Genomic DNA, 14553 nt, shown 5'->3' on the forward strand with positions numbered 1-14553 from the left:
TGCGAAGAATGGAAAAGAGCATTGGAACAAAGCTCGTCCTGGAAAAGACAAAACTAACCTGGAGAAATTACAATGCTGTTTTTTGGCGCACAAGAAAAAGACGCTAATTTAGACGATACTAGTGTTTAAGACGAAGCTTGCACTAGATGAAGATGAATAAAATGCTAGGATTCTTTTTTAGGACAGAAGAAAACAACACTAGCTTGCATTGGCGGTTGAAGATGCTGATTCATGTTTGTTAAATTATGCTAGCTTTGCAGAAAAAGCTACATTTGGTCCCATTTGACCCTATGTTCCAGCACAGAGGAAGAAAATGCTAATTCATTGTAGGTCTAGAAGAAGAGGCGAGCTTTTGATAGTAAAGTAGCTCTTGTCATAGTAGACCACGCTGCTTTTGAACGCAAAGGAAAACGACACAAATTTAGGTTTAGAGGACAAAGCTAGCATTTGAGACCCAGTTAGTCCTCGTCGTAGAAGAAGACAAGAAAAGCTTTTTTTTCAGCGTGGATGAGGACAACGCTAGCTATTAGCGAAAAAGACAAAGCTAGCTTTTTAGACAACATTATCTTTCTATGAAAAAAATTGCTCATTTGGAGCAAAAAAGATGATGCTAGGTTTTAAGGTAATTCTCATTTTTAGCGTTGAAGAAAATCACACTAGATTCTGAAGAATTGGCTAGCTTTGGGTTCAACACTAGCTTTTAGCCCACATGAAAACAACGTTAGTTTTTGGGTTAAACAGCAAAGTAATCTTGAAAACTGTTTAAATTTTCCTTCTATTTCACGTCAGCTCTTTTTGGGGGTATAATCAGCGTCAGGGAACAACATTTTCTCAAGGCTTAAAGTTTCTTTAAACAAAAACAAGTAATCCACTGGTCATTGTGGTAGTGGAGCAGATGAAAGTCATGCTAGCGGTTGCACGAGGTGCAGGATTCCGCCTACGTTTTAGCGCGGATGCTCTCGGCCGCACCACCGCAATCGGTGAAAACAAAACGTCAGCAATGACACGGCAGCAACGACGGGGTTTTCCTCGGTTACGTACTTGAGGCGGATGTTTTTGGGGGCGCTAACCACCAGGCCACAAAGATTCAATTATGTCCTTCGTCCCAGCGAGTTCATTTTCAAATCCACTTGTCATCATTCCATTGGAGCGAGGATTGAAGAAGTGAAATAATAAAATCTCACTTTTGTACGTTACCCTTGACATTTGAGTGATGAGGTGAGTTCAAGGTGTCGCGGTTTTAACGCGTAAAGACACTTGTACAAACATCAGCCTTGTTAAGGTAGGGGGTGCATTTAAGTGGATAATAACTCTCAGGCCTTGCAACTGTTGGACGCGGTCTTCATTTTACTGCGGTTTCATGGTAGCCGAAGAGGAACAAGGGTGTTACAAATCAAAATTTCGGCGGAACAAGCCGACACCTTTTATAGGTATTAACGCGGAACGAAAGCGCAATAACATCCTGAGGTATTTATGACATATTTTATCAGTGGCGAGGAAATAGCAATAAAATCAATGCAGCTGTGGATTTATTGCGCAAATGTTGGATTTTAATAGTATGCCATCTGCATATGCCGTACCGCAAAAGCAGGGAAACAGGGAAGCCTATGGATTTATTTGTGCTGGCGGAGAAAAATGTTGGGATTTGAGATAAAAGAAGTAAATGAGGCAAAATAGCAATATTTTAAATAGTAGGGATTTGAACTTGGACCTGATATCCATTTTCAAAGTTTGTTTAAGTCCAACTGTTTTTTTTTTTTATACAAAGGAATTCAAACCGACTTCAAAAGGGTACGTTGTCGAGATATCACTTTTTGACTCACTATTGCCATCTGTGGCTCAAAGTCTACTTGCACCATCTGTTAACGGGTCACGGATTTCTTAACCACCTGGGTCGTAGGAGCAAATCTTCCTGTGGTGTATCTTGGTCGAGTACAGCCTGGTGGCGCCCATCCCTCTCCTGGAGGCCAGTTTCTTGGGTAGGTCTATGCTTGTCCCACAGGAAAAAGATAGTACTGGTTTTCACTAGTAGCAGGAGAAGCTACCTGATCTGACTCAGATACAGCACTTTCATCAGCTGGTTGCATTCGTTTTTCGGTGTACCTCAGCATTGACGAGTAGCAGCATGTGACTATATCATACTAGATCCAAAATCACTGGGGGAAAACTTAACATACTGACAAGACCCTATACTCAGTTTAATACCCTAGTATAAAAACCTATTTTGAACTGCTATCCACAGTTTAAAACGCCAACTTGAAACACAAATCATGATGAAAAAATCCACGACCCGGACTGTAACCCAATTAAAACCCCAATTTTCAAGCCCTATACCTTGTGCAAAATATATGATTGCAGTTAAATCAGTCAGAACTCTTCAGATTCCCATGTAAGAGTTGATAGAGACATAAAAAACATCTCTAAAGGGAAAGCGTGCATAATCTGACCTCTAGATGTCACTGTATGGTGTAGTGCTACCAAAAACGACTGCTAAAAGGCACAAGGAAGAATAAACACTATGAAGACTCAAAGTGACCAAACCACACCTTTTTTCTGCAATTTTATTGTCCGGCCTTTTTGAAGTTTTGGTGTACCCTTTGCAGCAAGATGGCGGACATCTATGTCAGCTCCCTTTAAGTGGTCCTCATGTTATGTAAAATAAATGTTAATCACTTTACCTGCACAAATTTATTTTTAAAAGTGCATGTTTATTTGAGAGTTCATGTATTTTTTGTCATACTTCAATTTGTATTAATTGTTTCAATGAATGAAGTTTTTTTCCACCACTTGGAGGCGATAAATAATACACTGTCCCTTTATTAATTTAAAAAAGTTATCAAATTTAGAAGTTTTTTTCTCAAAATTGCAATAGAGATTCATTTTATGTTCTATTTACACACAAGCAATAATGAAATCACTCCATAAACTCCATAAAATTATATCCAATAAGTGCGGCTTAAACTTTTGTTTTTATGGCTTGAATCAAATTAAGATTGATACGATGTTACAGAAATACTTGGTGGCAATTTTCTGGCCTGATTTCACCTACTCATTATTTGTCAACAAAATATAATATACTACATTTTACAGATCATAAGGTGCACCTAAAATTAATAAAATTATTTCAGATATTCGAAAGTATGCCATTAATCGAATGCACCTTATTGACTGGAAATACGATAAATAAAATCAGAAATTCTAAATCACAGTGCTTCTACGTACAGTAACTATTTATGAATAAATCGAGTTAGTTTAGCTGTGAAACTAGATTTTCTTACATTTGTTCTCTGAAAAAGTTTATTTTCTGACATTATTTTTTCTACTTCATCAGAGAGGGATATTTTGAGGATGCACACTGTAATAAAGTGCACCTGATGGTCAGGAAAATACAGTCTATACTTAAATCTACTCATCCCCCCAAAATAATTAAACAAAATAAAAACAGCTTTTTTTTGCCATTCACAGCCTTTTAACAGGATTTATGTACAAAAAGAACAAGATCAAAATTCTTATAAAAAGCCATTGCACAAGCACTGATAATAGTCAGTACATTTTTTGTTGGGAAAAAAAGAACACAGGTGCAATATATAAGAAGGAAGCCAACCATGGAAATGTCAACAGAAACATTTCAAGCCCTTTAATGAAAGACCACAAAACACCTGTTAGCGACATTAGCGTCAACTCAGAGGCACTCATTTGCAAGAATGGCGAAAAGGCCCGTCTGGAATTTTGAGTACAAAGACAAAAAGACTAATGAGATTTTACAAAATGGATGGAAAGTTTCACATTTGGAGACAGAAAGGATGTGCTAATGACCCAAAACACACAAGTTCACGTTGTGATGTCAAACACCAGTGTTTTCAGTTCTCATAAAAAAGGAAGGTCTGACCCTTTCACTGGTGTTTGAAAGGGAGATTATATCCGTGTACAAAACAAAGCCTTTAGGCGCCTATTTCTGTTTAGAATGCAGAGCTACGAGCTGCCAAATTAGTGGTCATGGTCATCACTTGATTCCATTCTCGAATTCCTCCCAATTGTTCATTGACACATTTTCTTCACAATATAGGACACTCACGCAATTCAGAGATCATGCATTTGTGTTCCTCTTTGTGTAATCCCTCAAACAGAAATTTTATGTATGGTTGTATTTTGAAAGATGAACACCTGCAAAGACCATTGCTTAGGATGCCAGGGTTGTTTTGATTATAACGGTGCACTGCAACTGCAATCATGTTGCTGTTTTTTTGTTTCACACATCCTTTAGTGTTGATTTTCTTTTTGTTGCCCAGGGGTCGGGAACCAGTGGCTCGCGAGCCATATATGGCTCCTTTACTGAGTATATATGGCTCGGAGAAAAAATGTGTACACATGTATCTACTATCTACAGCTTCCATTTATGAATAAACACCAAGTCGAGTCTAATGCACGAATGGCTGGCATAGACTTAGTATTCTGGTTCTTTCCAGTATATAAAGTGCATACTCCCCACTGGAATTTACAGTCAAGGGGTCACACCAACAGACCCCGTTTTGGCTGTACAATACTAAGGAATCCTTTATATGGGAGGTTCACTGTTGAGACACTTTATGATGAAAATCCTCAGAAAAGCTGTAATCAGCCAGTAACACCAACCAAGGACACAGAGCAATTTGATTGGGTGAGAAGTAGGTTGGTCTTAGCTATGCACACCGCGCCCAGCACCGTCTGCAGTGAAGGTAAATACGTTGGTATCCTCGTTTGCACTATTTTGTATCATTTTTACAAAAGAACTCTGCTTGCACCTTGTGTAGAGCCTAAATGATATTGAGTAATTGTGTGAGGGAGACAAGTTTAAAGTGGTATATTTGTTGATATTTGTTGATACATCACACAAAATATTATTCTTATTTTATACATTTGATCAAATTATCTAATTTCACACTGTGAAATAAAATGGGCTGAGAAATTAGATTTTGTCTGGAGAGCGGTTTAGCGTTTTTGCTGAATTTTCACTTATATATGGTATGGCTCTCTCTCAAAGAAAAATCAAAATGTTTTTCTATAATGGCTCTTTAGGTGAACGACTTTGCAGTCTCCAAGATTTTGATATAAAAAGTGGGCTTTGGGATGACCTTTGGAACAAGTTGGATTTTTACTTCTTAAGGGTTTTGTATGGTCCTTTTCCATTTTCTTACCAAGCTAAACATTCATTGATGTATTCTCTTCTTTTTTGAGGGTCTATTAAACTATAAACTTTTCATTTGGTCCTATGAGCCAGATTTGAATGTTATAAATGAATAGAAAAAAAATCTGCCCGGATTAATTTAAACACATCGAAGGTCTCACTTTGTATAAAACAATTGCATATCATATCATATCATCACTGTCATGTGCAAAACTAATATATCCAAAATGGTTTTTGTCTGATGATAAAACACTTCCCCAAAAATAATTTGGGAGATGTGTTTTTCTGAAATAAAAAAATTGTCAGATTTAGGACTAATTTGAAATAACTCTTGACTGAATGATGACGATTTAGCTATTAAACACCCAAAGAAAATTTACATTATGGCAATCAATGCTTTTTTTTCAAACAATAGCAATGTTTCCACTACCAAAACCAAAATGTAATGGACTCTAACCCTAACCCTAACCCTAACCCTATGTCAGGGGACCGGACCGGATCGGAGGTAGGAGGCAGGAAGGGAGAACTCATTCGCGTTAACAATCAGATACTTTTATTAAGGAAATAAAAGTCGTCCAACACTCAAGGACAAAAAAAAACAAAAACAGGCTTACAGGCAAACAGGAACTAAGACTAGGGATACTCACAAAACAGGCTTTTACTCAAAACATGCAAACACAGGTTTCCTCCGAATCAAACGAAACAGGACAGAGCAAAACAAAACAGAAAATGCAATGAACCAGCAACCCGCAATACCCACAACCCACCCTTAAGAAGCCCACACACAAATTAAACGATCTGCTCCAGCCAGTACCCAGGGGGCGGGGCCAGCCGGTCGCCGCGGCGACCATGCGGGACATGACACCCTAACGCTAACCCTAACCCTAACCCTAACCCTAAAGTTCTGTTTACATTTGTTTGTACAATAAATTAACCAAAGATGCTGATGATGATCAAAAACCCACCCAGCAGTGAACATCTTTTGGACGTTGTATTTGAGGCTCGTTTGGTTTGGTCTTTTATTGACACAATTTTGAGCAAAAATAAATGTCTTGAATTGGATTATCCAACCATCTCACGTGGACCTTATTGTCGTGTTAAATTAATCCACTAATTTAATTTCAACAAGCCATTTCTTTCCATTTTTGACAAATGATGGACTTCCTCTGTAGAGAACTCAGTTGGGTATGTCTTTAAACTGCTTTAAATCCTTCTAAGTTAGCTTAGTGCAAGCTACCACCTTTCTAACATATTTTCAAATAGTTCTTGATAACTAGGAAAGCATCAGTAAAAAGTGGACTAGTGAGACAAATCTTCCTAAGTTAGTTTAGCACAAGCTATCTACAAATGCTGTTGTAATGTTACAGGAACCTGAGTTGTTTTGGTCAATTGGAGGGTTACGTATGTTATTTAAATGTCAAATGGCTATTTATTGCTGCAGATAGGCTATGAGGATAGGTGGAGCTAAAGTTTTTTTTTTAAACAATTAACTTTATTTATTATTTACTGTAATATGATATGTTGCAGTATGGAATTTGGAACCTTTTTACTCTCTGCCGCCATTTCCGAGCTTGTACCATTGCAGCTTCATTCGGCTCATTCATGACGCACGTGCAAGCATATACATTTCTTAGATATGCTTAAATAAGATCTTGTTTTCTAAATCATTTTGGGAGTTTGGATTGAGGTCGGCGGTAAGGCAGCTGAGCATGGCAGCCCCACAGTTCAGAGGTCCTGGGTTCAGATCAAGCTACCGGCCACCCTGTGCGGGGTTTGCATGTTCTTCCTGGTACTACGGGCCCCCCCACATTTCAAAGACATGCATGGTGACTCTAAATTAGCCCTGGGTAAGGGTAAGCATGTGATTTGTTTTCTGTCTCTGTGTGCCCTGTGACTTTTTGGAAACCAGTTCAGGGTGTCCTCTGCCTACCACTGGAATGTGTCTGGGATGCGCTCCAGCACCCCTGTGACCCTAGTGAGGATGACAACATGGATGGTTTGGTGTTTGGACTCTACTTGAAGTAGGCATTTTCTTACTTGTACCATTTTCATGCTACACCAACAAATATTTTAAAAAAAACTAGTATACGAGCATGAAGTCACTCTACCACCCTACCACCACTACCCATATTCCCCCACCCTGAAAGGCTTGGTTAAAAGTAAGATAAAAGCAGATAGGTGCAGTGGAAAATAAAGCATTAGGGCAATTTGAACTCAGTTGAGCTTTGTTAAGATATACTTGAAAGAAAATATTTAATTCTCAACTTTATTAAGGACACCTCAAACTACGCACCCTATCTTTAAAACGAGTAAAGTCCTCAGTATTCGAAACTTGGTGATAATCTCTCCCTGCGCTCACTCATGCTAGTTTCTTAGGATTTATGCACGGATTGGAATCCCTGCTTTGCTCCCACCTAACCTCTAACCCCGACTTTATCCTCCCGTCAGCATGGCTTGCTAGCGGCTGAAAAAGGAGCGTGGGAGATAGTTGAACAGGGAAAAATCATTCCAGGTTGGAGTGAGGCTCAGCTTTGATAGGGGGAGACGGAAGGAGGAGTTGGGCAGGTGCTGGCAGGGGGAGTGGCTCTACGGACGTGGATGCTAACTGATGAGAGTGATGAGACCAGACCAGCGTGATGGAAAGCTAAGCCGACCGCTAACACAAACAAACCATGGGGGGAGATGTGAGCTGGAAAGGAGGCAGGATATGTCGGTAGGAGAATGTTTAGTGTCATGATTATGACAAGGATCTACCTCCAACATACTGACATTGAGCAGTATTGACGAGGCCAGGGGTCTGTTTATGCAAGAGTCCATTACCACGCTTCCATATTTTGAGCACCTTCACCCTAAAGGAGCAAACACGATTTGACTGGAGAAGGAAGTTTATGATAAGGGTTCTGGGATCTAGATTTTGGGGATGGTTCACACACTGCTCATTTCAACTGATGAGGAGGTATTTATATCACTGGTACCCACCATCCTACCCTATTTACAAGTCGCGATCCAAATTAAGAAAAAAAATCCACTTCTTAAATGCATTACATGAAAGGCAGTTTAAACCAGAAATGATATAATATATTCAGGTTTTTTTTTTTTCAGAAAACAAAATGACAAGCAAATTATAAAACGGCTTTAGGTAAAAGTACTTACTTCACCTCTTAATTAGCTGCATTTTAAATGGAATCCAAAATGTTTCACTTCAGTAGCTTTAGCCCTTTTAAACAAATTCAACATGTACAAATATCAGATTAAAAAAAAAAAAAAAAAAGTCCAAACATTTTTTCTGGCCTGGCTGTCTTTCAATGCCGTTATGTCCACCAAAAAGTGGCTGGACGTGCAGATTCGCTATAGCCTATTGCCTCTCCCGACACCGTCTCAGTCCCATCCCAGGCTCGATAATAATCCACAGTGCACTCAGAGTCCGATTCAGTTAATTTCATTTTAATGTAGCTAGCCACTAAAGCTACTAGCTGTAGCCGTGTTGGGGGTTTGTTTTGGGTGGCGAACACGTGGACTGACAGCACAAACCAGCCTATCACAGTCGCACAAACACAGGCACGCCCACTTAACACACTGAGCCCTCCCTAGCCAGCCCCTGTGATAATATTTGCTTTTTGCTGTCTACCAGAACACGATCCCCGATACGTTGTTATCAATGACAGTAAAGACAATTCAATTCAAAAACCGCAAAGCAGTGAACGAGGGATAACTGATGCACAAAGTAGCGAGGCGTGTCTATATTATATTTTATAACATTTTAGGATAAGAATGTCAACCAGTTTATCATGATAAAGTGACCCCCTTGACTAGCATTATTGCCGCATTATCACTTGTTTATGCATTTTGAGAATGCTGTCGTGGAGTTGCCAAATAATACATTCCCGTTTTCACTCAAGCGTCGAGTAAAATCACTGCACGCTCTGTGTTTGCATCATTACCATAATTGAGAGTGAAAGCGGGTGTAGCGAGAATGACAGCGACACCCCCATCCTCAAATTCCTGCTTGACAAATTATGCTAATGAATGAATGAGGACACGGTGGGCCCCGTTCCAGGCTTTTGGGGGTCAAATGAATGAGATAAGGTTAAGGAATGAATGAAAAAAAATTGTTTAGGCTCAGAACAAAGAAAAAACTGCATTGGCCACTAATTAACAAAAAGAAACAAAAAAAATATGTGCATACAAAAAGTTATCAGCTGAACAATAAAATTTTATTACACATAAACATGTGCCCAAAGGGCTAGGCTGTAGCCAAGGTTAATAAGTGCTCAACCCTGTTACATTTTATTTCCTTGCAGGGAAAGACATATTCAAACTCAAAATCAGAAAACAAACTATGTCACAAATGAAACTGATAAAACAACAAAATGATATTTCAAACTTAGAGTTTATAGTAGCAGTAGTGACTCGTATAGCATAAAATACCCAGAGAAAATCTGGATATATTAATCTTTTTTAGTATAGCAATCCCAAAATATATAGTATATGTTTTTTTTTTAATTGATATAAATGAGGGACATTTTTAATCTCACTCGGTCTATAAATGAAAAGCTTTTTAGGTGACGCAATGGCTTTTCAATTATGTGCTGGACCTTGAAGTTATGGATTTCTTTATATCCAGCATTATGAACAATCTTAATAGCTTTCCTCTGTTATCGAAAGAGTAATTCTATATTGCTCTTATATTCATTTTCCCAAATCTCTATACAATCACTAAAATAATCCAAAATTAATGAATTGAACAATTTTTGAATGGTTTTCTGGTCTAGTACTGTATATGTCTCCATCTACTCATAGCTGCCATGTTCTTTGCTAATTTGGATTGTATGCTATTTAAATTGGGTTTCCAGCTAATATCCTGGCTAATAATCACTCCAGGAATCCTTTTAACTATTAGAACATTATCTATCTTTTTTGCATCTGATGTCTTTTTTGGATTTTCAAAATAACATAATTTATTATGTGATACATTTAATGATAAGTTTGTTTTTATCGAACCATTCTTTTACTTTGTTAAGTTCTACAGTCATTTCTCCCTGCAATTCCAGTACATGTAGATAGATAGATAGATAGATAGATAGATAGATAGATAGATAGATAGATAGATAGATAGATAGATAGATAGATAGATAGATAGATAGATAGATAGATAGATAGATAGATAGATAGATAGATAGATAGATAGATAGATAGATAGATAGATAGATAGATAGATAGATAGATAGATAGATAGATAGATAGATAGATAGATAGATAGATAGATAGATAGATAGATAGATAGATAGATAGATAGATAGATAGATAGATAGATAGATAGATAGATAGATAGATAGATACTTTATTCATCCCCGTAGGGAAATTCACACTTCCAGCAGTCTACCCTGTTGTTTATTAACAGATGAACATGATGCCCTAGGGGTGCTTGTAGCGAAGTGGATGACGTCACGCCAGTCCAAAAATTCGACATCCCTGCGGCAGATGGAAAACTTTTCTTTGTGAAAATCCAGGGATACACCACCTCGTGTTAGCAAGTCCGCCTCCTCTCCGATTCTCCCCGGCTTTCGTGTGTACCTGAACCAAGTATTGTAGTACCGTCAGCAAATAGAATATATTTTAATTTTGATGAAACATTACATAAATTGTTGATTTACAATAAATACAATAAAAGTGCTAACACAGACCCTGGAAGGACTGCAGAGCTAATGCTCATAAGAAGGTGTGTGTGAGATTATTGATTGTTAATCACAATTTGGGCAGTCAGCCAATCACAATCTAAATCTTTTATCAGGGAGGGTCAAGTGGGGCGAGGACACATCCGATCATACCAAAGAAGGCCGCCTCCGGATTGTGTCTTTTGTGGGTGCCACAGCTGCTGTTCTCCTGCTTGTTTAGGACATTTTTGGCTCCCGCTCAGGCGAAGGTTACTCCATGTCATTGGAATCCGCGCACAATGAACTGAAAAAAAGAAAGCTCCTCCCACTGCTTTAGCACCAGCATGTGAAAGCCCTTGACGAGCTTTGATTGACCCCCACCTCAGTTCTGGATCCTCCACATTCACGCACATCCTCAAACACGAAGATGGGAGCGCTCGCTTCGCTTAAATGGCTCCCAGAAGAAGCAATATGAACACCAGTGTTCAATTTGAGGCCATAGTTCAACTGCAGTGCACCGCTCCTGTTGTGTTCGAGATAGACAATTCGTTATAGTATTTTATATCCTGACCTAAAATGTGTTTTTAAACACTGTTTTACTCATATGCTAGCTGTTTGGCAATTAGTGAGATGTAATTGGACAAAAAGATCTGGTTTTCATGCATATTTTGATTTTCAGATAGAACAGGTCCTCAAGACAACCTATTAACTCATTTAATGCCATAACGTGTAAATACGTTTTCAAAGGCATTGTTCCTGAGTGCCAAAATGTGTTTTATTTTAAAAGAGGGTTCTAAAGGGTTTGGTGCTGCTTATCAGTAAATATAAAACCTCTGGGAATGATTTCAGTATGATAAATCACCGTTAAATAGCAGGAGCGACTTTGATCAGAAATTTGTCCACACTTCGAGGAATCCTAACCTTCTAGTGTTTATTCTTGTATCCGACGTTCGAGTGGGTGTGAAGCGCATCGAAATCAATGAAAATAAAGACAAATCAATGATATTCAGGTTAAGCGATCAATCCATTCTGAGGAGCGGATAGCAAAGTAAAATGGCCGTATAGTAGGGTATAGAAACCTATGGTATGTAGGTAGTGCGTTTTAACTGCCTGTAAAAACATTAAAATAACAAAATAGTAAGTAGTAAGAACCAATTAAGTTTTGCATATGTTTGAATAACATTATAAATAAATATTCAAGGAAAAATGACATTTTACTCATTTTTTGTATGAAGTGACCTGAGCTGTTTGAGTGGAGTAGCAAGTAGATGTAGACGGGCAGAAAAGACTGAGACAGTGAGTTAAAAATGAACTTCAAACTTCAATTTGCCAGGACTGTCATCCCCTTAGAAGATTTCCTTGCTCTAAATTCCAGCTTATTTTTTTAAAAATAGGCCAAATTGCTTTGCAATTTAATGAGGTTGAAGTTATATGTTATTTTATTATATTTCTGTATCATCACAAGCTCTGTTCTCATGGTTATTTTGTTTTTGAATACTTCTTTAGCATTAGAGCAAGCTTTGAGACCTATACCCAACAGAGGTTGGTTGGGAGGTTGGATCCCTTAACCACTACGGTCTTGGGCAAGTACAACCAGGGGGTGCCCATCCCTCTCGAGGCCAACATACTGTATGTTTCTATGTTTCACTTGTTAGGCGTATTTGCTAACCACTGCACCGCAGAAACATACCAAATAAACAAGGTCCAAAAATAATGTTTTGTATTACCAACATGCAAAAATAAATGAAGAGAAAGGCATTGTGGGAGGTAGTTCAATCAATATCATATGATAATTTTTATGATGCTGTGAGGAAAACCAATAACCGAGCAGCATTTTAAATGACATCCACAAATAGCCTGCACAAACACCACATAAAATAATTTGTGGTTAAAATCGTATTGCAGGGGTAGATGCTGTAAAGTTAAAACATTGTAAAACTGTGATGCATTAACCCAGCGGTCTACTGAAATTAGCTAAAATGGGAAAAAAACACATATTTTGAATTACCTGCTTAGTTTTGTCAACCTAAATACAGCATTCTGATGCCCTTGCAAGTGAAGCCAAAGCTCGATGTATTTTCACTCAAACACTTCTCATTACTTAGAGTACTCATTGAGCCAAACCTCCTACCACTGGAATTGCGGCAAACTATAAAGTTAGTCTGCTAGCTAACAGAAATTGACGAATTAGAAATTTCCAGTCTATTTACGATATTTTTTTGTGTCAACACTAAGACTTGCTATCAGGCCAATATCTAGGCCTAATTGGAGGACAACAGCTAGAATGATAAATACAAAGGGGAATTATCATTACTGTTGTTACTGTTCATTAAACTTTGAGTACCTGGGACCTTAGGTACCTGAAACGCAAAATTTTTGATTTTAAAAAAACAAATGTGGGAGTTCATTGCTAATTCTCGCCTAAAATGGTGTAAATTGCCCAGTCTGGAGGACATTGCCTGCTCTCGCTACCTCAGCAGAGCAGAAAACATCATCAAGGACTTTTCTCACCCCAGCCACCACCTCTTTGACCTGCTGCCTTCCGGCAGACGCTACAAGTCACATAAAACAAAAACAAACAGACTTAGAGACAGTTTCTTCCCCAGAGCCATTACCACCCTTAACACACACCGCACAAAAAAACTGAAGCTCTTGCAAACACACTACCTCATACAGATGTCAAATTGTATTCATGCCTATGCTTACTTTGCACAATGTTGACTATTTTTGCACTAATACGATCCCAAAACTATATGTAACATCCTAAATGCCCACATTTCTTGTGTAAATATTGTGTAAATTATAACCTTTATCTTCTTTGTTCCTTTATATTGTGTAAATTATAACCCTCTCTTCTTTGTTTTCTTTTGCCATCACTGTTAAATGTGATCCTGGAGTGCCACGTCCAATTTCATTGTCACAATATGTTCAACCCATTTTGTATCAATGACAATAAAGGTATATTCTATCCTATTCTATTCAAATATCTCTATATTTGGTATTGTAAATTATCAATATTAGGGGTCGCCAACTTTTTTGAACCAGCAAGCTACTTTTTTGTTACTGATTTGCACGAAGGGCTACCATTCTGAAATGCATTTTTAATTGCAACTTATGATTATACTATGTTGTTACAAGGTTGGTATAATGTTATTACGGGGTTGTAATGATTAAAATTAGGGTTGAAATAAGCACAGTCAACTACTAATTTTTTTTAATTTAAAAACCCTGATCTTGAATAGGATTTCTCATGCTAATCAGAAATCAAGTGTCCTAGAAAATCACTATGACCCATTGCTTGGGAGCTATTTTCAGAACCTGTCCACGGGCGCCACGCTGGAGACCCTTCCGTTAAAAGAATAACTTTTACCCATTACTCATCTTTTTTCATGCAATATTTATCCTATTATCTTCCCCAAATAGAGCACTTGGAATGTTTTGGGTATACCATATGATATTTTTTCCCATTAATCTGGTATTCTTCGACAAAGCCTTCATTATCAGTATATCTTTAAACATTTTTGTCAGGCAGGCCGGATGAATAAGGCTAACCGCATGTGGGCCGCGGGCCGTTGTTTGCCTAACCCTGATTCATCTCAATATTGTTTTTAACACTGTCCCTTTCGGCTTTTCAAAGTTAAACTTTTGTTTTCTGAGTTACTGGAGCACGCGTGACGTCATGCTGGAATACCCGGCACCACTTTGCATAGCTTTCTCTCTCTCTCTCTTGCGCTC

This window comes from Urocampus carinirostris, chromosome 2 (genome assembly GCF_059441175.1).
Source record: "Urocampus carinirostris isolate Australia breed hairy pipefish chromosome 2, RoL_Ucar_1.0, whole genome shotgun sequence".
NCBI classification, from domain to species: domain Eukaryota; kingdom Metazoa; phylum Chordata; class Actinopteri; order Syngnathiformes; family Syngnathidae; genus Urocampus; species Urocampus carinirostris.